We start from the raw sequence: 22,125 nt of genomic DNA on the forward strand, positions 1-22,125 counted from the left end.
AGGCAATGAGAAGAGAGGGAACCATAAAAAGACAACCAGAAGCACCAGAGCTCAATGTGATGGAGAACATGCACTAAGCCTATAGGCTAAATCTCTGACATACACTTTACACTCACCATCAATAATTACAGTTTGATTCATTGTACACAAGTCTTTTGATATAAGGAGCTGGGAGAACAGTGAGAAAAAGTGCATTTGACCTCCCTCTGACAATGCAGAATTTCTCTTGAAGCTCTTGAAGACTGTAATAAAGAATACCAATAAAGCATACCAATTAAACTTGGCAAGCTTGTTAGTGGTTAGACAGAATACTGACGGCTAAAGTTATTGTATTGTTGAGTCAGTGAATGCGTCTAGAAGTCTGCGTGTTTATGAGACTGCTGGCGGATACCAGAAGCAATGCCGATTACGATAGGGATGTGATGGTTAACCATCCATTAAAATACATCCCACAAAATGGCCACAAACTGCACTCTGCTTTGCTTAGCTGACAACATATATAAGCCACCATCTCAAAAATGGAATACTACAAGAAAAGAAAACAGAAATCAGCCGTTTAGTGCTGGAAAGCTTTCTGTGGCATGCTTGACATCTACCGTAAAGTTCTTTTAGTGTTTAAATTGGTCAGTTAAACGATCCTCACGCTGTGGTTAAGGTAATGGTACAGTGATATGTAAACAAAATGGTCATTTTTTAAACAGAAAACCTACAATGAATTGGAGGTATGGCACAGTGGCCACATGCATGCTAGAAACAATGGAGAAGCTGAGGGTCTCCTGTAGGGACACGGGTTCGAGTCCAACCTGCATCACATCCCAAACCCATTCCACTCTCTCCCTGCTGTCTCCCTGCACTGTGTCAATTAAAAACAATAAGACTTTATTATTTGATTCTTAATCATAACAACAACAATATGATATGCACATTATTAATGTGTAAGTGCAGATCATTTTGTCTGAAAAAGAAATAAATAAGTGCCATCCGAAACGGAAGATTTTTTATGTCTTTTTTAATACAAAATTAAAAATATAAGAATAATAAATAAATAAAAACAACATCATATCCCAATTCCATTCCCCTCGCTCTCCTTTCTCTCGGGACTGTCATGTCTAAAGATTATAATAATAATAATAGGGCATGTATATTAAAAATGTGTAAGTGTAAATCATTGTTTACAATAAATAAATAAATTCTGTCATCTGAAACCAAATTATTTGAATGTGTTTTAAATAATGAAATAACGAAAATATAATAATAATAATTAAAATACACTTTGTAAGTTATAATTTGTATCTGTAATTATTACTAAATCATAAGAGTGCAAGACAACCAGGCTGTTCAGAAAGACATAGAGAAATGAGAACAAGAGAGAGAAATGTAGCTGGAGCCAGACTGGTTGCTCTCATGGTAGTTTGACCGTCAGAGGGTTGCATTTATAAGGAGGGGGGAAACTTCGGGCAGTAACGAACCTGGGTCCTACAGCCTTGAGCCTCTTAGCCCCCTGCCAGGAGGCCTGCAGTCCATCACCCAAAAAGCCTGGCCTGAGATGGCCGGCGGGGACGGGCAACGTCCTGGAGGACATGCAGGCAGATGGTGCCTACACCGAGGGGAGAGACACCAGACACACTCTCTCATGCAGCCTGGCATTTGGCCCAGCAATCACAAGCACTAAAGCTAATGCTAAGGGTAACTCCAAATCTAGAGAGGACGAAGCAAAGCTCCAGCCAGCCAGTCCTCTTCATCCACTCAATTACCCCCCTCCCCCCGACACACACACACAAATACACACTCACGCCCAGAGCTGCAAGGCCGAGCACTCAAACGGCAACAGGCATCATTACACTCCAGCACACATTCTCTCACCCAGACTGACTGTAGAAGAACAGACTGCTGAGAGTTTTAAAAGTGGAAAAAGACAGAGTTCGTAATGAGGCACATGTGGGAGTCGTAGTGGTCCCGTTTGTGAGTGTGTGTGTGTGTACGTTTGATGAACTGGGCTGCTGCTCGTGTTACCTGGGGCTTGTGTGCAGATGGGCTTGTATCCTGAACCGATCCTCACTTTATGCGCCTACAGCTAGGAGAGCAACGAGAGATCTTGCATACACACACACACACCAGCTGCAACCGAAACGCTCTCCCTCTCCCCAAACATAACTACACACACTCTCCAACTCCCATCTAAGGACTCACAAACTATCCACATTACCAGATAACACAGGAAGCGATACATTTAATCACCCTCAGGTAAAAACGTCCCACATGACACAAGCTATTAGAGATTCGGTAAACCAAAACACTTATATGTTTGTAACCGGAATACAAAACACATTCTCAATTTGGTGTGCGCCACTTCGTTCGGTTCACCCCGTACCTGAGCGCCGTCTACGGATCACCCGCTGTCAGATTAGCTGACAGGCGTCCGCTCGCTTTCCAAGCCTCCATAATAACACCTGCAATCTCTCGTCTCAGAAGTCACGGAGAGAGGGGGGAAAGGAGCGAAGGAGGGACTCTTCCTTGGCGAGGGACACCGATAAACAAGAGAAAGGAAGAAGGAGCCGCCCTGTGGATTTCAGCCCGGCTATCAGTACCCGAAACCACTCGCCTACGACAACATGACAGGTGTAAGTTTCAGCAACTTAAACGGCAGGATTAGCCACTAGTGGTTCTCTTCATATGCATTCCTTATGGGAATTAATTCCATTTGAAATGCAAGGCCAAAGGCAAGATTAGAGAGGCAGAGCCCCATGGGGAGCTGTATGCTGCAGCTAAAAGCTGGGATTTGAATAATTGTACAGGCTTAGACCCAGAATCAGCACAGAACAGAACGAATGGATTATTACTGGGAACTTTGGACGTTTGTGACTGGCTTGCTTTCCGAAATACCTGCACACACATGCATGGGGGAGTGGGGAGTGGGGGTGATCTCAATAAGGAAAAAAAAACAAAAAACAAACAAACATGACTTTATTGCAATTGGGATGAGAATGAGAGGAAGAAAAGTGAGTGAAAAAGACACTCATGCCCTTAAGGATGTCTGCTGGTTCAGACCAAAAAGTTTTAAAGGAATATTTGAGTTCAGTACAAGCAGCAGCACATGTCATGTAGCACAATGTTGGTTACCAGATTATTATTATTTTTTTAAATTTAATTAAATTGAAATTATACTTGCTGTTTCAGTTTAGCCACAAGGCAGAAACATCATTTAAATTGACAGTCGAGTGACAAATATTTGCAGTGTATTGCAACTTTTTAACTTTGTATTCACAAAGACTTCTGAAAAAGAAAATGTATCATGGTTTCTACAAAAATATTACACAGCAAAACTTTTTTCCCATATTGATAATAATAAGAAATCACCAAATCAGCATTGTAGAATAATTTCTGAAGGATCATGTGACACTGAAGACTGGAGTAATGATGCTGACAATTCATTTAATCATCTCAGAAAAAAAACAAACAAACAAAAAAAACATTAAAACAGAGAACGCTATTTTAAATTGTAATAATATTTCACAATATTACTGTTTTTATTCTGTATTTCAAATCAAATAAATGCAGCCTTTGCTGAGCACAAGAGATTTCATAAGAGTTAAAAAAATGCTTACTAAAACCTTTTCTGTCTAAAGTTACAACCATGTGTAAAGCTTCGTTGCCATGATAATGTAAGACCACAAAACTTTTTTTTTTTTTTTCAAAAATACACAATTTTATATTCTCTAAAAATTGGCTCAATTAACTTGAGGTATTGTACTATGTTAACCACAAAAGCTTTTGCCAGAACTTAACTTCCAGAATATGACTTTAAAGCCACGAGGACTTCACAACACTACATGAGTAGAAAGGGAATATCTAATGAAGGCAGAGAAAAAGGTTATTGGACGGAAACATTAGAGTATTTAGTATGAAAGCCTGGCCTGGTGCTCTAGAGACAGACAGGTGAGGGGTAGCTCACACAGACGGTGGAATTATCACAGCGTTACCCAGCAACGTCTCGGGAACAGCGCCCCGCCGTCGCCATGTTTATTTCATGCAGCCAATCAGTGTAATCTGATCATTAGCCTCCTGCCCCACGCCTGAGCGGGGATCCAAAACGGCCCTTATCCCGCCACTTTGCACACTCACGCTTTAATCAAAGCCTCTCAGTCTCGACTTCCTCCGTCAGCGCCGAACCCCAGGCACGCACAAACAACAATGCCCACACATCCAGATGAAGTGCTTATGGAAAGCACCGGCTGACATTATGAGAAAGGCATGCACACTAATATTCATTCGTAGTAGTATTATTACAATGTGAGCTGAAATTACAAATGTGTTCACTATCTAGACAGCAGTAAGATAAACTAAGTCTTGGCTGCATGGGGTTCGTAATAATTGGCAATATGCCGTACATTCCTAAGTGTGTATTTGTGTGTGTGTGTTTTAGTGGTTTTGAGAAAGGGAACGAATGATACGAGGATAAAAGAGTGAGAGGGAGAGAGACATGGAGCTCAGGAGGCAATTTCAGAAGTGTCAATGACCAAATCCCACACAGACTGAAGTATATCAGAGACTCTAACCAAGCATATGCAAAGCAGAGGTCAGAGTCATCACTTTCTAAATGGTGTGACCAACACTTCAGTCATGCCCAGTGAAAACAGATGATGAGAACTGGGACATGAGAGGCCTTTATTTTGGAGAAGAAGAAGGGGGTAAAAAAACAGTAAACATTAATACCGTCATCCCAGAACGACACACGTGGAAGCAGCCAGAGACTGAACCGAACGTGCGCGCGAACGCGGCAAATGACAACAACAACAACAACGAAAAAATCAATAGCTTTACAGGACGATAAACATTTAAGGCCGTCCCACTGGCTGTTTATGTGCATGGCTACAAACTACATCTCTGTTGTTTTGACAATTCATCTTTAAGTGACAACCCGCAAGGTGACAAGAGCCCTTCAGACGAGGCACAGGACAAGCGCAGGAACCATTCATCTGACGGATGGGTTTCAGCCATGTGTCAATCACACGCTAACTCTCTTGCTGAGAGCTGTAGCCCCGTTTCCTCCATCGGCTTGCAGGCGATAGACTGGCGAAACAGACGTTCTTCCCACAGCTCCTGTTCTATCGTTAAGAAATAATCTTGATTAAATCTTTATGAGGCCGTGCCACTGGAGTCGATGGTATTTGAGGATTGAGTCTTTTCTAAATGTGTAAATTATTTAATCTTTTGGATATGTCAAGTGGATTTATCCAGCGTTCGGATATAGTCTGATTGGGCCGGGGGGTGTTTAACCTGTGGCCCACCACCGCAGGTGCCATAGAGGAAGAGAGACACGAAGAACAACATCTTTATTTAGCTGTGTGGTGTGGAACAGAACTAGAAATGTGGACTAAAGATGTGTGCTGATTCAGGAGTTTGAGAATTTATACCAGATGATACTGAAATAACTTGAGCTGGGCATATCATGCAAATCTGACTTTTTATAATCCAGTGCTATAATCAATGCATCTAACAACCCAGAAAACGTGAAAAGTGACAACCCAGTAACTTTGTTCTGCTAAGTCTTTCTCTGCAAGCATGTCAATCAGATTGCGCTCCCTTTCAGACATAGGAAGGGGATCTTATTATAATATTACCGCCCCTTAATATGCACGTTCCACCCACAGCCCCACCATTTGGTTTCGGAAGCGACAACATTGTAACCAGTTCTAGATCATTTTGGATTATTCTCATGTTTTGTTATTGCCAGAGTATCCTAAGGTTGTGTAAACGATGGGCCGTCTTCAGCAGCTCATTTGTATTTAAAGGGACACACACAAATGGCACGTTTTTGCTCAAAGGTGCTAATTTGACAAGCTATAATACATTGTCTGGGGGGTATTTTAAGTTGAAATTTCATGGACACATTCTGGGGACACCATAGATATAGGTATATTACATATTGTGAAAGGGGGCATAATATGTCACTTTTAATGAATTCAGAAAGGGCCACAGACTGAGATTTGGGTCCATACCTTGATTGGAAATGAACACAGACTACAAAAATTCTCATCTCAAATTATACACTTTAATTTGTCTTTTTACTGTACACATCACATTTCATATTTTATCCCAGCCATCCTCTTAACTTTCCATAATTACTTAACACTATAGGATAATACTCTAGCTACTATACCATGTGTGAAGCACAGGATGCAGTCTTCTACTATTGAAGTCAATGCAATGGAAAATGAATACCTTGCTTTTACAAATGGTAGCTCTGAAGGCCTAGCATAACCCCTGACCTCCAACAAAGAACAGCTCATAATTTCACTGTGAACATCTCATATGCAGTCTATTATAGCCAAAAACCACAAGAGAGACACACTGCTCCCAGTTTCTGCTTAAATTCGACGTAGTGCTCTGTTGAAGTGCTGGTTAGATTAATGTCACCTCAGCTGGTGATACATCCATTTCTTTTCTGCTTTTCAGCAATCACCGGTTACATTTAAATATATCAAGTCATCTGAAAGTGACAAGTCACGACGGTGCGGTAATGACATAGGCTACAGACGCTCTGCAGGCCAGCTGGGCAGCATTTGGGAATAAGGAAAGTAATACAGCAGGATAAAAACTCCTCTCTCTATTTAAAAGTGGGAGGGTGAAGGCTCTCCCCCCGGTGCTAGCGCCAGCTGAAGATTGCGATGGCAGGACCCCAATCTCCTGCCCGTGCCAGGCCTGCTGGAGCAGACAGTCCCGGCTGAAATACCTGGCCCTCCCGTGCCGCCCGCTTCAGAACGCTGCTAATCAAATAAATAAATCAAATGAAGAGATGTGCGAATTGCTTTTTCGGCTGGGTCCCATTCTACAGCGGGACACTTGGAGAGTCTCAGCTGGGGGGCCTGGCAGGGAGTCTGGGCATATTTTAACACAGGTACTGATCAGACCCAACACGATTGTGAGATGGTGCCCAGCGCAGGCAAGCCTGGACAGACTTCACACACTCTAAGATGCACACACACACACACACACACACAGAGAGATGGTAACGTTACAATAAGCTGAGGGCCCAATAGCCCAAGCATGAGGGTCCAGTAGCCCAAAAATGGAATTTGTTAATTTGAACACTAATTCAAAACAGTAATTGTGGTCATGGTCACTGTCAACCTACAACTTTTGTCAAAATCATTCCTCTTTTTGTGGTGGCCTGTCCCTGTTTTGATGAATGTTTTAATGAATGAAAAATTACCCACCTGTTAGAATTAACATAGTAATTAAATAACTGGTCAAGTCCAGAGGGATATGTGCTATTCAAAGTGTAATTCATTGCTAACCAGTTGCAAACAACAAAAGGACAACTGAGGAGACTTGCTGATTTAAAACACTTGATGACAAAATGATCCCGAGCTTCAAAGCAAAAGAGAAAAGGTACATTACTGAAGGGACAATATGCGAATAGCCATACATTTTTTCACATTAGCTGACCTGAGAGCTGGTTATGAGATTATTTCCATTCAGGAGGAACACTTCAAATTAGAGTTAAACCAATAGACCCACGGGTGGTCAAGTTTGTGAAGCAGACAATGTCAAACTTCCCACCGCTGTAAACCTGCATGGCAAACACTCATTTTGCTTTTGTTGTGCATGCATTTATGTGTTTATGTCTGAGGTAATGAGAAAAATAGTGAGCTTTTGTTCTTGTTCTGACCTTCTGTCTCATTCATAATTCATCATCAGAATAAACCTATATGAAAGTTTAATAAAGACAAACTATATATATATATATATATATATATATATTGTTTGTTTCCAGTCACAGCATTATGACAGTGCAATCTTTAATCAGTGTGACTTGGCAGGGACAGGATTTCAACACTCTGAACCAACTCGCCACTCCAAAATCAGTGATCTCACTGAGTTACCAGTGCTGCTGCAGACTCTCTAGCGCTCCCGGCCTCTCTCTCACGCTCTGTCCTCATGTCTACCAATTAGAATGACAAAGGAAACAACACAGCTATAGATTCGTTCTGCCATTGCTGCACTTCAGTTCAGTTCAATTCAATTAAATAAAAAATAAAAAATACAATAAAAAATAACTTTATATTTATATATATTCTGATTGTGACTGTACAGCTGTTCGTTCAGTTGTGACTGTGAGGAATAAATTGTGAAGAATAGTGTAACGGTCATAATGTGACTATTTCTTATTTCAAATTGTATTTTATTATTTAGTTAGAGTTGGACACAGACTTCCATTAAATAGCAATTAATCTGCAACAATGTGGTGCATAAATCATCATCATTATCAGCATCTGAATAAATAGTGTTGTTTTGATACTGTGTCTTATGTCACAGTACCATCCCTGAAAGATGCCTTATTTCAAACAATAGGAGAGTAGTTTTATATCATGAAATCATGGAGAAACATTCCTTTATGCCAATAAGATTGTGTTGATAAATAGGTTCCCAGCGTACTTCAACGTGTTCTCTGCTGAGTTCAGCATCCTACGCATTGCAAAAAAAATTACCTCAATGCTGAAACTCCACTTAGAACAACACTGGTCTTTATCAACTGCTCCTCATTTCCTTCACACACTTTATTTTAAGAAAACTCTGAGTCTTTGAATGAAAGATGTACCTCAGTAGCCAAGCCTGCTCTGTCTCAACAGTTAATCCCCATCTTTGTTTGATAGATTAGGAGTTGAATCTGCAGTAAAGCTGCATCACACACAGTTTTCATCCAGGGGATATGAGCTCCCAAACTTCCCCGATGACAGTCTGGAGTCTAAAGCTTTCTGCTGAATACAGATGCTCTCACCTTTACCGTCACATACATCTGGATCCCGACACAGAGGTGGAGAGGTCTGTCTGCAAGGCCTGCGTTATAATACACAGCGATAATTCAAATGTGACTGGGAAGGAATATTTGACTTCATAATTTCTGCTGTTGGTATTTTATCATCCATCCTAACCTACCTACCTACATACCTGCCCGCCCATCCATCCATCCATCCATCCATCCATCCATCCATCCATCTAATTCTCTTTCCAATACCTGCTTTTACTATATTGGTGTTATGATTAAACTACTTATAGAATCAAGAGTCTGCCCAACTTTTAGATCATAACAAACACCAAATGAGAAAAATGCATAAAGCAAGACTAGATATTCATTGTTTAATCGTCTCTATTTTATTGGAACGCCCCGGTCACCTGTCAAGATCACTTTATGCTAGGCAATAACAATTGTATTAATAGGCAAAGTGCATTTATTGAGTCATAAGCTGTTAATAAATCTTAAACTCACTTTCAGTGTAAAATATTGAACAGCACTGAACTTGTGAACTCAATACACTTAAACAACTTTGCACTTTTAAATACTAACCACTGCCCAAAAATACAGATTTATACCTTTCGCTTTCAAAACTGCTTTATTCTTTGATTTTATTTATTTATTTTAAGCAAATATTGGCTATTCGGCCTCGTTGCACAGTTTCGTAACAGCTGGCCGACCCTTTTCCCCCCGCCAGAAAGCACTTCTGTAGCGTATAATGTCTTTTGTGGATGAAGGATGTTATGATAGTCTCCAATAATACAAATGAAAGTAGTTTCCATATAATCATGGAAAATCCAAAAATAAAAGCTTACGCAGCAGGACAGTTTTTTTTTCAGTCGCCGACTACCGTCTCCGTTTTCTCCTGCTACGCTAAATGTTTATTCTGCTCTTGGAGCTCCCAGCTGGCATGAGGCAGAAATTATAGTTGTCTGGTGATGTGTCTGTACATGTCACTTCTGCTTTTACCACTCTACCTCTGTCCAATGTTTCGGTTAATGTTGATTGAAATATGGGCACTGTCTGTCTGCAAAACCACTTTGTGTCAACATGTCAATAGCCGCACAAGGAGAAATAAGTCAAAAGACGACCACATTGTCAAATCACACGGTGCACAGAGCCGAGCGCAATGGATACGCTGGCCAGCAGAGAATTTGCGAGGTTTTGACAAGGATTTCACATGGCACATCTTATGTTTCAGAATTAATCCCGCTGCAAAATTATGGGTTCTTTTCATCCCAAACTCTCATTGCCATGGTTACAATGTTTAAGCCTGTGAGATGAGCAGAATGAGGTGTAAGAGAGAAAAAAGGAAGACAGTGCCAAGCTTTGATTCTCGTACCGTTTCAACTGCGATCAAACGGAGGAATCTAATCATAACAAAGGACAAATTCCATTTTGCCAGGGCTCATTGTGCTGTGAATGAAAAAAAAAGGAGGGGGGGGTTGCTGAGTTATAACAAAGTGATGGGGTCTGATGCTTAATTAAAACACAATTTAACAAATTCAAGATGAATTTCTGCTGGCTAAGGAGGATTTTGGTCCTGAAAGTGAATAGTATGAGAAGAAAAAATGAAGAAAAATAAATAAAAATAAATAAATATGTAGCTAGATTCACAGAAGTCAATGTGTTAAGCAAATGGTTTAATGTGAAATTTTAACAATCCACTATTTTGGATTTTTTTTTTTTTTTTTTGTCGCAAGCATTATCGAATCCCTTTCAGCAAAGGTTGCATGAGGCTACTTTCGAATTTGGTGAAGTCAAGGTATTTCTGTCGATGTAATGTAATAACATTGCCAATCTTTTGTAACAGAATTCACATCAGAAACATGCATGTGATGCCTTAAAATGCTACCTAAGGAGGCAGTTCTCCAGGAGCAGAGTAGTGTAGCTATTCATTTGTACTAAACCACACGGTCCAACACTACATAATCATAAACAATAGAACCTGCTCTAAAGCAAAGACTTCAAACTCTACAAAGACAAGTACACCACTGTAAAACCGACACAGAATAATGACATACCACCTTCAAAAGAACTAATTCAATGCAGTCAGCAGAGCTTCAGGACAATATGCTAGCCTCGAAATTACAAACCACAGCCAAGACACAATACACTCACTGCCATCTCATCACACTCAAGCAGAAAGCAAGAATACTGAGAATCACTGGTATTACTGTAAGGAAAAAAAAGTTTCAGTTTTATAATTATTCTACATACATACAGCAGATTAGGACATTTACGTTTTATAAACTTTTGAGGATTTTGAAAAAAAAAAAATGTTTCAGACTGTGTGAATCATCGTCACACTGAAATAACTAGTAAAATGTATATTTATAAAATGTATAAAATCGCCTTGAATTCATAAGCTTTATTAATTTTCCTGTATATAAATCACACTTGATGAAATTAGGCTTCATAAATTCAGATTTTCCAAGACTGTAAAACTTGTGGTTCTTGTTGAGGGGTGAATTAAAATGTATATAAATATATATATAAAGCTTATTTTAAACATTTTTATGTCATCTTCAAGCCCCCATTGGGAGTTTTCTGGAGCCCCTTGGTTGAAAACCACAGGTCTACGTTGTTTGCTCAAAATAAATATAAGTAATACATTTAAGTAAAAGCTCAAAAATAACACACAATAATATATTCACTATGTGATAACACACTATCCATTCCACATTCTTGCAATACTACAAATCTGAAGCTTTTAAATTATTTAGGACAAGCAGTAGATCTGTCGCTACACTACTAAATACATGCGAGACTGTGGCTATTCCACTAAACTCAAAACTAGATGTGCACGGAATAGAATATTTCTAATCCACTGTTTATAGAACAAATTATAAAAACAAAACAGAGAAATTAGCTAAATTACACACAGAGATATTGGGTTTTCATGTTTTAATCTATAGACAAAATGATATGCATGCGTTACAAACTGCACGTTCCATTCTGTTCTGTGTGATTTACACTCATTCAGTCATTTTCCCCTGAACACAGGTTGATTTTAATTAACAATACCAAACAACTCTGGTATATTCATAAGCATTTATGTTTGATTCAAATCCAGAAACTGTATACAAAACAGTAAGCAAAGCAGAGAGAGTCAAGAATGCGACATTGGGTGAAACAGAGTTGGTGGCTGCCTTGGGCAGCGACACACAGAATATCGCTGCAAAGAGATCACACAGCCATGCCCTCTTTCTGCCTCCCTCTCTTTCACGTTTCTTTCCTTTTCTTTCTCTTCCTTTCAGCTCTGGCCTTCACTAGTCCACAGAAAGGCTAAGTCCTCAAAGGCTTAGTTCAAACAGACTGAGCTGTAGAGGTCTTAACTGCGGAAGACTTTCCTCTGAGGGGCCGGATTCCAAAAGGCTGATTTCTGAGAGGAATTCTTTTCTGGAGAAGAGAAGAAGCCGTCTTAAGGCTGGTAAGTTCCAGGTGTTCAGGCTAGAAAGAGGTGTCAGAAATCTGGACAGGAGACAGATGGAGTTTGTAATGGTGGTGGGGTCAGTAAAAGGTCACCGTCGTGGACAGGCCGAGGCTCTTCCACAGAGGTGATGATCCACTTGACCGCACGTCCCGAGAGGCTGCTGACAGTAAAGGCTGCTGCTGAATTTATTGTTCTCCTCAATCATCCTACTGCCAAGACTATATAACAGATTTAACCAGTTGACTTTGGCCAACTCAGCTTGAGATTCATGGCTTTTTATCCAGGGTACGGCTGAGAGCAGAAGATGCTCTCCCCGCCACGCCGACTTGGAGAGGGCCGCGTCCGGAGAAATGAGCGAATAAATCAAAACCACTCATTTCCCTCCAGAAACTCTGCAAAAGTCACAGTATTCCACAAACAGGATGATTGCATGGCTAATGGAAAATCTGACCATTAAGTATGAAATGAGATGAATAACAATGGCGCACAGCATCTCTGTGTGTAGCTGAATCAGAACGCGCGGTGCAATCGTTACCCCACTGAGACCATCATAAACCCGGACATCTCTCGGCACCACTGATGTTTCATCAAAATGATGAAGGGGAGCATTTGCTGACTCAACATCCTCACAGACCTGGCTGCAATTTATTGAAAGTTTACATCGTCAAATAAAGTAACATGAAAGTTTGTGGTTATGAATGCTCTGGTTTGACTTTCAGATTCTCACAAGCTTACAGTAGCAAAACAAAGACTATCTATCTAAAAGACTAAAGTTAAAATTAATACAATTCATAAAACTCTGAGAAAAGTAGGCTATTGTACAACATTTAAGTCTTTAGCCTACTGCCATTTTTTATGTTGGAGTTTACAACAGGACTTAAAAACCGTATTCTTACCATTCTGCCCACATGTCATTAATCAATCCAAATGTTCACCAAACTAAGCCTTGATTAAGAACGACAGACATCAGGTAAGATTGAAAGAATAAATCTTAAGAATATATGGCACATTCCTACAGAAAGATAATACAATATTGAGCAAACTTCTCAGCGGACATCTTCCAGATGGACTTTTTGAAGATAGAAGTGCTAATTTGTTAGGGGTGTTATCCTGGTCAAGACAATCTCCTGAACTCCAAACTGAATGTCAGAATGGGAAAGAAAGGTGATTTAAGCAATTTTGAGCTTGGCATGGTTGTTGGTGCAAGACAGGCCGGTCTGAGTATTTCATCTGCTCAGTTACTGGGATTTTTACGCACAACCATTTCTAGGGTTTACAAAGAATGGTGTGAAAAGAAAAAAACATGGCAGTCCTGTGGGCGAAAATGCCTTGTTGATGCTAGAGGTCTGAAGAGAATGGGCCGACTGATTTAAGCTGATAGAAGAGCAACTTTGACTGAAATAACCACTCGTTACAACCAAGGTATGCAGCAAAGCATTTGTGAAGCCACAACACACACAACCTTGAGGCAGATGGGCTACAACAGCAGAAGACCCCACCGGCTACCACTTATCTCGACTACAAATAGGAAAAAGAGGCAACAATTTGCAAAAGCTCACCAAAATTGGTCAGTTGAAGACTGGAAAAATGTTGCCTGGTCTGATGAGTCTCGATTTCTGTTGACACATTCAGATGGTAGAGTCAGAATTTGGCGTAAACAGAATGAGAACATGGATCCATCATGCCTTGTTACCACTGTGCAGGCTAGTGGTGGTGGTGTAATGCTGTGAGGGATGTTTTCTTGGCACACTTTAGGCCCCTAGTGCCAATTGGGCATAGTTTAAATGCCACGGCCTACCTGAGCATTGTTTATGACCATGTCCATCCCTTTATAGCCACCATGTACCCATACTCTGATGGCTACTTCCAGCAGGATAATGCACCATGTCACAAAGCTCGAATCATTTCAGATTGGTTTATTGAACATGATAATGAGTTCACTGTACTAAAATGGCGCCCACAGTCGACAGATCTCACCAAATAGAGCATCTTTGGGATGTGGTGAAACGGGAGCTTTGTGTGAATCAATGCCACGTAGAATTAAGGCAGTTCTGAAAGTGAAAGGGGGTCAAACACAGTATTAGTATGATGTTCCTAATAATCCTTTATGTGAGTGTAAATATACTGCACAGGCAAATTTAAATGGCTATATTTCTTCTCATATAAAACATTTATGCATTTTATTACGTTTTATTACTTTTTCTTTACTTAAAGCCACACTAGAACTTTATATATTGCCATATGTGGTTTCATGGTTGTTTGTGGTCACTATAATGAAGCGAATCTGTCATCCCACAGCAAGACACTCTGATAGCAATAAGACAGTCTAACAAAAATGTATCTGAAAATATTTTGACTAAGCAAGTAAGTAGCATATTTGCCACCATAATAGTCAGAATAACTTTTCTTTTCTTTATTTACAGACATGACATAGATACCCAAGGAAGTTTCCTGCCAAATCCAACCTGATTGTTCAGACACATAAATCATTATAGCAAGCTTACAGCTAGGGTAGGTAATTTAGGAGAGGCTAGCAATAACAAGCTAGCTTTGAAAGCATAAGATCTCACTTCAGAGCCACACTAAAGCCACGCATCCTCCAAAACACACAAGCAAGCACAGTCACAGCAAAGTCTCCAAAACTCCACGAGATTGCATTAAATTATCTAATGTCTCAAAGTACATAACCTTACAGTAATAATGAACATAAACAATTTAGATCTCTTCACCAACTGACTGCTGCAGATTCATTTCACCATTGATAGTGTTTGCCATAGTAATGCATAATTAAGTGGACAGCTCCATGTGTGCACATCACAGGTTGGCATCTCTTATGTACGGTAATTTTCTGAACTGTAAAATGTGGCTACTGTTCGCAGCACTCAGTGACTGAGTTCATGGAACGTGCTGATGACGTGTGATTTCTGGCCGAGCAGGGTACGCAAAGGTATGGAAATATATAGGGTGTCTTGTAAGACCAACTGTAATGATTGGGAGAACATTTTTTCGTAAATAGTTTAAATAGTTAAACATCTTCTACATTATTGACTGCCATCATGATGTGAAGAGTGTTTCGACCAGTATAACATAATGTGTTTCTTTAATACAGCAAACTAGGTGTTTAAAATTTGATGTATTCACTCAATAAATAGATTTTGTTAAGTTTACCCCAAAATTACAATCAAATAAAAAACTGCCTAACAAATTCTCTTTAGTTTTGCTGAATACATGCAAATACAAAAGCGGACATGTTTGCTGTCCTTGTGCCTACAGTACTGCTGGACCGAAGATGGCCTCTTTCTCTCTCCTCGCATCAGTCCCCCCCTCTGCGCCCTGCCCCCTTTCATGCAGAATAACATGCATATGCAAATGAACCGTAAGCCCCTGCCCTCGCCATTCCACCATTCTCTCAGATGCACCTCAATAGCCTGCACATTCTAAACCAAAGGTATTCATGACGGATGCAGAACCAAATTTTATTTATTACACATTCGTATTTCCTCTCTCGCCCATTCCACACAGCTAGCCAGTGGTCTGGGCGCACTCTTAATATGTTCGGCCCATTGTGGCCCAGCTTTGTTGTCCTCCCCACTCGCTATCATCAGTTCTCAGAGCAGACAATGGGCGGCGTTGACGCTGGACACGGCGGTCATGTTCTATTTGCCAATGTGCATTATCTCCCAATCCCGTCCTTTTGCTGCCTATGCTCTGTGAGTGTCCCTCGCTCTGAATAGAGTCTAAAGCCATTATTGGAGGGAGAAGAGGGGAATAAAAAAAACATGGTGGGTGAAAGTGGGCATAGACTGTTATATAGGCTACATTTGGGCTAGGCCACATGCATACTAATAACATCATTACAGAGCGGCTCTTCTGGAGAGCATGTTTACTTTGTTATGGTTTCCATCACCTTCCTCCCCTCCACCGCCAAATCACTAATGCCCACCTCTTTCTCTCCCCCTCCCTTCCACCTTTTTATTCCAAATGTAAATAGCACGCAGGGCTAATTTTCTTATATTTTGCCAAAAAAAATTAAGTTACGTAGTTTGAGTAATTCTCTCTCCAGCGGGTGTGCACTGTGTGGGTGGTGCTCCGCACAGCGAGCACTTCTTTTCTGTGGCATTGAACTTGACCCTGAATGACCTTTTTATAATGAGTGAATTGAAAACATCTCCCTTTGGAATGCAGCTTGTAGACACTGGCTAAGGCTGTTTTTTTTTTTCTTCCATGACACCCCCTCCACACATCTCTGCTTTTGATGAATTAAAGGGGCAGTATCCTCTCTTCCTTCTCACCTGCGCAGTAACGCGTGGCTCTCAAAGGATGGAAGGTCAATAATGCCGCCTTTATAAAGCAGAGTCTACTGAAGAGAGACACTGATAGAAGAAAGAAAAAAAATGCTGCTTTCTTGTTTAGGAACTGAGGCAGCAAAAAATCCAATACCTGTGCTTTTATTTACAGTATAAATACAAGCTTACAAGAGTGAGGTGTTTGTACAGGCTGAGCTGTGGCTCAATTTCCCACCATAACACTTAACACTTGAAAGCAGCAGCACTACAGTACAACACTGCAAACATTTACAGATCTACAGAAGTGTGATCACTGAAAACCCAAGTTCAAGTGACTAAGGAGCTCTTTGCACTTCTCAGAAGCACCCTGGGACAAATCAATGCTTGACGCAAAGCTCGGCTTTGCAAAGCCTCTGTTAGCTGACAGTCAATGGTAATACTACTGTACCTGCAGCACTGCTATCTATATTAGAGGGTAATGATATCAGTGAACTGAATTAGCTTTGTATGTAAATTAGGCCTGGGTGGTATTAAGATACAGTGTGATGGTAGAAATGAGTAATTTGGTAGATTATCTGCTGTACTCTTTGTACAAATATGTATTTGGCTTTAAATGGAAAGGACAGTGTCATTTTATGTCATTTACATGTTAGATCAACAAAAAAACATGGATTAATGTGAAAATAGAAAGTGAAATGTCAAAATAGATGACAATTTGATATTGAGGAGTCTAACACGAAGCAGGGTTCAGTTGTAAACAAATTATTTGTTTTTTGGCATTGTTAAAAAAAGTCACTTTCCAACTTTGATTGGCTGAGTGACCTTAAAAATTGTGGATATAGTGAATTTAATTTACTAACCAATTTATTCAAAAACACTTTTTCATTAAGGAATACAACAAGATACTGTCTTTATGAATTATTGATTCAATTATTGATTCAAACTATCTATTCAAAAGTAAATCAGTTGATTAATTTGACCAAAAACACAAAACACTGATTCATTGTTTCACTGTCACTTGTAAACGCATAGGTTTATTCTACTGTGGCTTCATTTGTAACATTTTTTTTTTTTTTTTTTTTTTTTGACAGAGCAAAAACACACACATTAACCTGCAATACTGAGTCTAAAAGTCTCCCAATACTAACCTCTTGTTTGGTGAACAGTTAACACTTAGGGCCCTATTTTAACGATCTGAAACGCAAGTGTTAAAGCACAAGTAGCTTTGTGGGCGGGTCTCGGCGCTGTTGCTATTTTCGCAAATCTAAAAGGGGTTGGTCTGAAGTAGCTTCATTATTCATAGGTGTGGTTTGGGCATAACGTGAAATAAACCAATCAGAGCGCCATCCAACATACCCTTTAAGAGCAGGTACGCATGTTGCATGACGGATTGTTATTTTAACAGGGGGTTTACCAGGCGTGCGCCAGGAGCGTTCACAGCCGAGGAGACCAACATTCTTGTCAGGGCAGTGAAAGACACAGAAGTGACGTTGTATTGGGACGGGAGAAACCCTCGCACATCAGCGTCGGTTAAACATTATATTCGTATGTTTCTTTCCACTATTGGGCAAACAGGTCTGATCCTTTAGTGCTACAATTAGCTTTAAAAATGGTTAATAATGTAATGGTTAATAATGTACTTGTTATAATGTATGATTTGCAAAAATAAAAAACTGCTGCATTTGTGTTGATGAGAGAATGAAAGTGTATGCGCGTTGTGCACCCGCAACATTATGGCCGCGCATGCACGCTTAAAATAGCATTATGAACAACGCTCAACGCGCCTCTGACTTTAGACCAGGTTTTTTCTGGTCAGTGGCGCAATTGTTTTCTGCAAGTGTAAAATAGCACCAGGGAACGTTTGCGCCGAAACACGCCTCCTTTTTGCGCCGATCCGCCCAGGGGGAGCAAGTTCATTTCCTAGTTTACCGACGTGCGTCTGTGGAGGGAAAAATCATGCTTTGCGCGCGTGCAAAATAGGAATGAGACATGCGTTTTTATATAAAGTCATTTGCGCCGGGTGCAAGATAGAGCCCATAAAAACTTTTGCTCATGTGACATTGCTTAATCATAACTTCAATTAAAGATTATTTTTCATACCACCCACAGCGCAAATACAGTCTCTCACACTGTAGCATCAGGCCGAAGTTTATCTGTGACCTTCTTCAAGATGGAGTGAGTTGACACTGACATTTTTTTTCTCTTTTTGATGGCGCTGATAGAGTCAGATAGGTCCAGTATGGTGTGTACGTGTGTGTGTGTGTGTTGTTCTGAAGTGTGCTAGAGGTGCATTTGATCTTAATGGTGATATATTCTCCGTCAGCGCTGTCACGATCCATCACTTAGCACAGACCTGCCGCAGCTGCCCAGTTGAGGTGTGGCTTATTACACCACCCCAAAGCTCATGAATAATAAACAGGGTTGAAGAGCCATCTACGCTAAGACCCTGAGAAGCAATATCCCCGTGGCAACGTCACCTCACCCCCTGGTCCTGCCACAGCCGTCCCGCTCTCTCCCCCTCCCTCCCGCCACAGGACTCCATGTTTATGCATGATGCCTGTTTCATATGTATCGGCCACATCGTTTCTGCTGTTGTCCCGGGAACTGATGACACGCTCTGCATTAGGAGTGATGACCTGCACACAAGGGCCCGACACTTGCTCCACTTTATAGCCATTGTCAAAACACTGCTGCATTATCCACACAAACACACACATATACACGCTTGAATACAATACAAAGGGTTGTTTTTCATACATCTTTGGGAATAGGAATTTAATGTGCGCGCAATATCACATTTGCAGTTGGCTTACACCTTTTCTGTTTGTGTCCTATTATCAATGCAGAAAAAAAAAAATCAAGACACAATGAAAGGTGCTCTCTGACAATCATCCGCTCATTATTAAAGCTGCCTTATTGTGCCTCACATCTTGCTTTGGTGTCAGAGCGAGATTAGAGTTGATCCAACCATTTTCATTTTTTCGAAGTTTTTTTTTTCCCTCTTTTATTCGTTCCTACTGTGGAATAAAAGGAATAGATAATGCATATTATGGACATGTAAAAGAAAACAGTACTTTATTAATATTTAATCTAAGGATGTGAATGTCTCAGTATTTCCATATCAAAACAGATATACTACATATTGTTTAGGCCAGGGCTCTTTTTTTTTTTTTTTTTTTTTCAGCTGTTCTTTGGTTTATTATACAGTTGTACCTTTTGCTTGCCTAATAAGTTGGTACATAAAGCTGGCTTAGTTTGTGTTTTATGATATGATTCTGTAATATCACATTGTGAGAACTAATGAAAGCTGGAATCCAAGAAAAATATATACTTAAAGATATATATATATATATATATATATATATATATGCATGCTATTGTTCAAAAGTTTTTAATGATTTTGAAAGAAGGCTCTTATGTTCATATCTAAATTAATTTGATCAAAAATAGAGTTAAAACATTACTATTGTGAAACATTACAATATAAAACAACTGTTTTCTATTTTAATATATTTTAAAATATATTAAAAAAATAAAAAAATGCTGATGTATTTAATATTCTGATTTGGTGGACAAAATGCATTTATTATTATCAATGTTGCGGGACAAATTCGGTATTTTATACTTAAAGCCCTTTTTTTAAGATCGTTTCTGATGAAATAGAACGATTAAGAATGAAATTTGGACACATGCTGCTGGCCTGAGGATGTTCGGTTTGTTTTTGCCCGTCAGAAATATTTATGACCAGAAAATGTTCTCAATTTACTCGCTAATGGCACAAACAGCTTAGTGTTCAAGGTTGGCTAAAACATAACAGTTTGATACCCACAACATTTCGGAGGAAATGCATCCCGACAAAGCACATATAAAACCGGCACCACTGCTAATGCTACACATTTTTACCCACTGCCATTTAATAAGTAACATATTTTAGGTTGAGATTATATATATATATATATATATATATCAGAAATATGCAAGACCCAAACTGATTACATCTGTCTTCAATTATTTCATTATTCACATACATTTGGATGGTTGGGAAAGTGTTCCGTTCATGGATTCGATCGGACAACAGCTCCCTCATGCAGACGCTAAGTTTTTTTGTTTTTTTTTTCTCCTAATCTCTCTTTGCTTCCACTTTGAAATATTTTTCTTTCCTCTTCCATCTCCCCATTGCTACTGTCGGTCCATTGACTGGCTCAGTTCCTTATTTTCTGTTTCTCCTAAAGTCCTTCCGTTTGCTCGATTCGTACCTTCCTCCTTCAAACAGTTTTGTCCTTAAGCATTCCTTCACAACCTTCCCCCATTTGAGATCAGTGCGCCCCCCCGTCTGAGCCTGCGCTGGCCCTCTGCCCGTACACACATTTGTGTCTGCCTTTTGAGTGTTTTCAGAGGCCCATTAAACAGCGCCTTGGCAGGGCCCGACACACTCACCTCACCCCTAAGACCCACAGAATGAGGGAAGGTTATCAGATTCCCTTACCCATGCCAGACGCACACACACACACACACATTCACAGACATGCAAGTCTGGAGGTAGCTTGTCCATGTGAAAGAAGCTCTTTGCTTTCTTTACCAAACATCAGGGCATGAAATCAAACTAAATTTCTCCAGCAGCCACTGGGGCTGTGAGGTGGGCTTGAAGCCAGCATGTCTGTCACTGGCCCGGACTCGGTACCCACATGCTGAAAAGGTCTAGGACTAGGGTGTAGGGGTGCACCTCTCAAACTGGGTATGCTACAACTGTGCCTTCTGCTGGCCAATGGGAGAAACTCAAGTGTGCAGGACGGATGGTCTAAAGACCATGCTTCCAAACCTTAAAATATTTACAGTGCTTTTAGTCACTGGCAACGTTTGTTTACACATCTAGTCTGAAAGGCAGAGGAATGACAAACATATGAATATGCAAACATTTTTAAGGAGGGTAATATAAATGTCTTTAGCAGAAACAAACAACGTGACCTCTTGTGATGGGGTCCATGACTAACTTACCAACAACACTCTGTAGTGACCATACAGAGAAAATACCACAACGGAGAAAAATCATCATCACAATCACACTTAAACAAACCAGTTGTCATGGAAATTGTCTAAAGTCATTGCTAATTTAGGATTTAACGGGTGCAAGGGAAGGAATGTGTCTAATTACCATGAAAAGGAGGCTGATGGGTAAATATAGATCCTCGGTGCTGCAGCGGTGGCTGTTTGATGCGACTATGCAGAGATGTGTCAGAGTCAATCATTATACCTTCACACACCTGCGAAAACGGGAGCATGAACTCCTGGAAGAGAGAAATAGAGAGATGAGAATTAGAGCATAGTAAAAAGAAGCAAGGAAACTAAGCAAAAAGACAAGACAAAAGTAAACTAAAATGAACAAGGAAAGGATTGGAGATGAGACCAAATGAGAGAAGAGTATAGAGGAAAGGAAAGGACAAAACATACCAAAGAAAAGGGGGGGGGGAAGAATATAAGATGAGACCAGATGAAAGGAAAACAGGAAATGAGATGAGAAAACAGAAAACGGGAAAGGGAAAAGTAAAAGAGACGAAGCCAGAAGATAGGAAAAAAAAGGAAGGAGATGAGATGAACTGAGAAGAAGT

The 22,125-nt window shown here is 40.1% G+C and overlaps 1 protein-coding gene across 10 annotated transcripts in view; it reads right to left on the bottom strand.

Annotated features, from left to right (window-relative positions):
• Positions 1–22,125, bottom strand: part of LOC120479474 (uncharacterized) — a 372,503-nt gene that overhangs the window by 192,370 nt on the left and 158,008 nt on the right. For all 10 annotated transcript variants that reach the window (XR_016145528.1, XR_016145524.1, XR_016145525.1 and 7 more), the window contains exon 4: positions 21,672–21,804. The gene's annotated coding sequence lies outside the window, so the exon portion shown is untranslated. The remainder of the gene's footprint in view (positions 1–21,671; positions 21,805–22,125) is intronic.

Source organism: Pimephales promelas, chromosome 11, assembly GCF_988280905.1.
Source record: "Pimephales promelas chromosome 11, fPimPro1.hap1.1, whole genome shotgun sequence".
Lineage (NCBI taxonomy): Eukaryota > Metazoa > Chordata > Actinopteri > Cypriniformes > Leuciscidae > Pimephales > Pimephales promelas.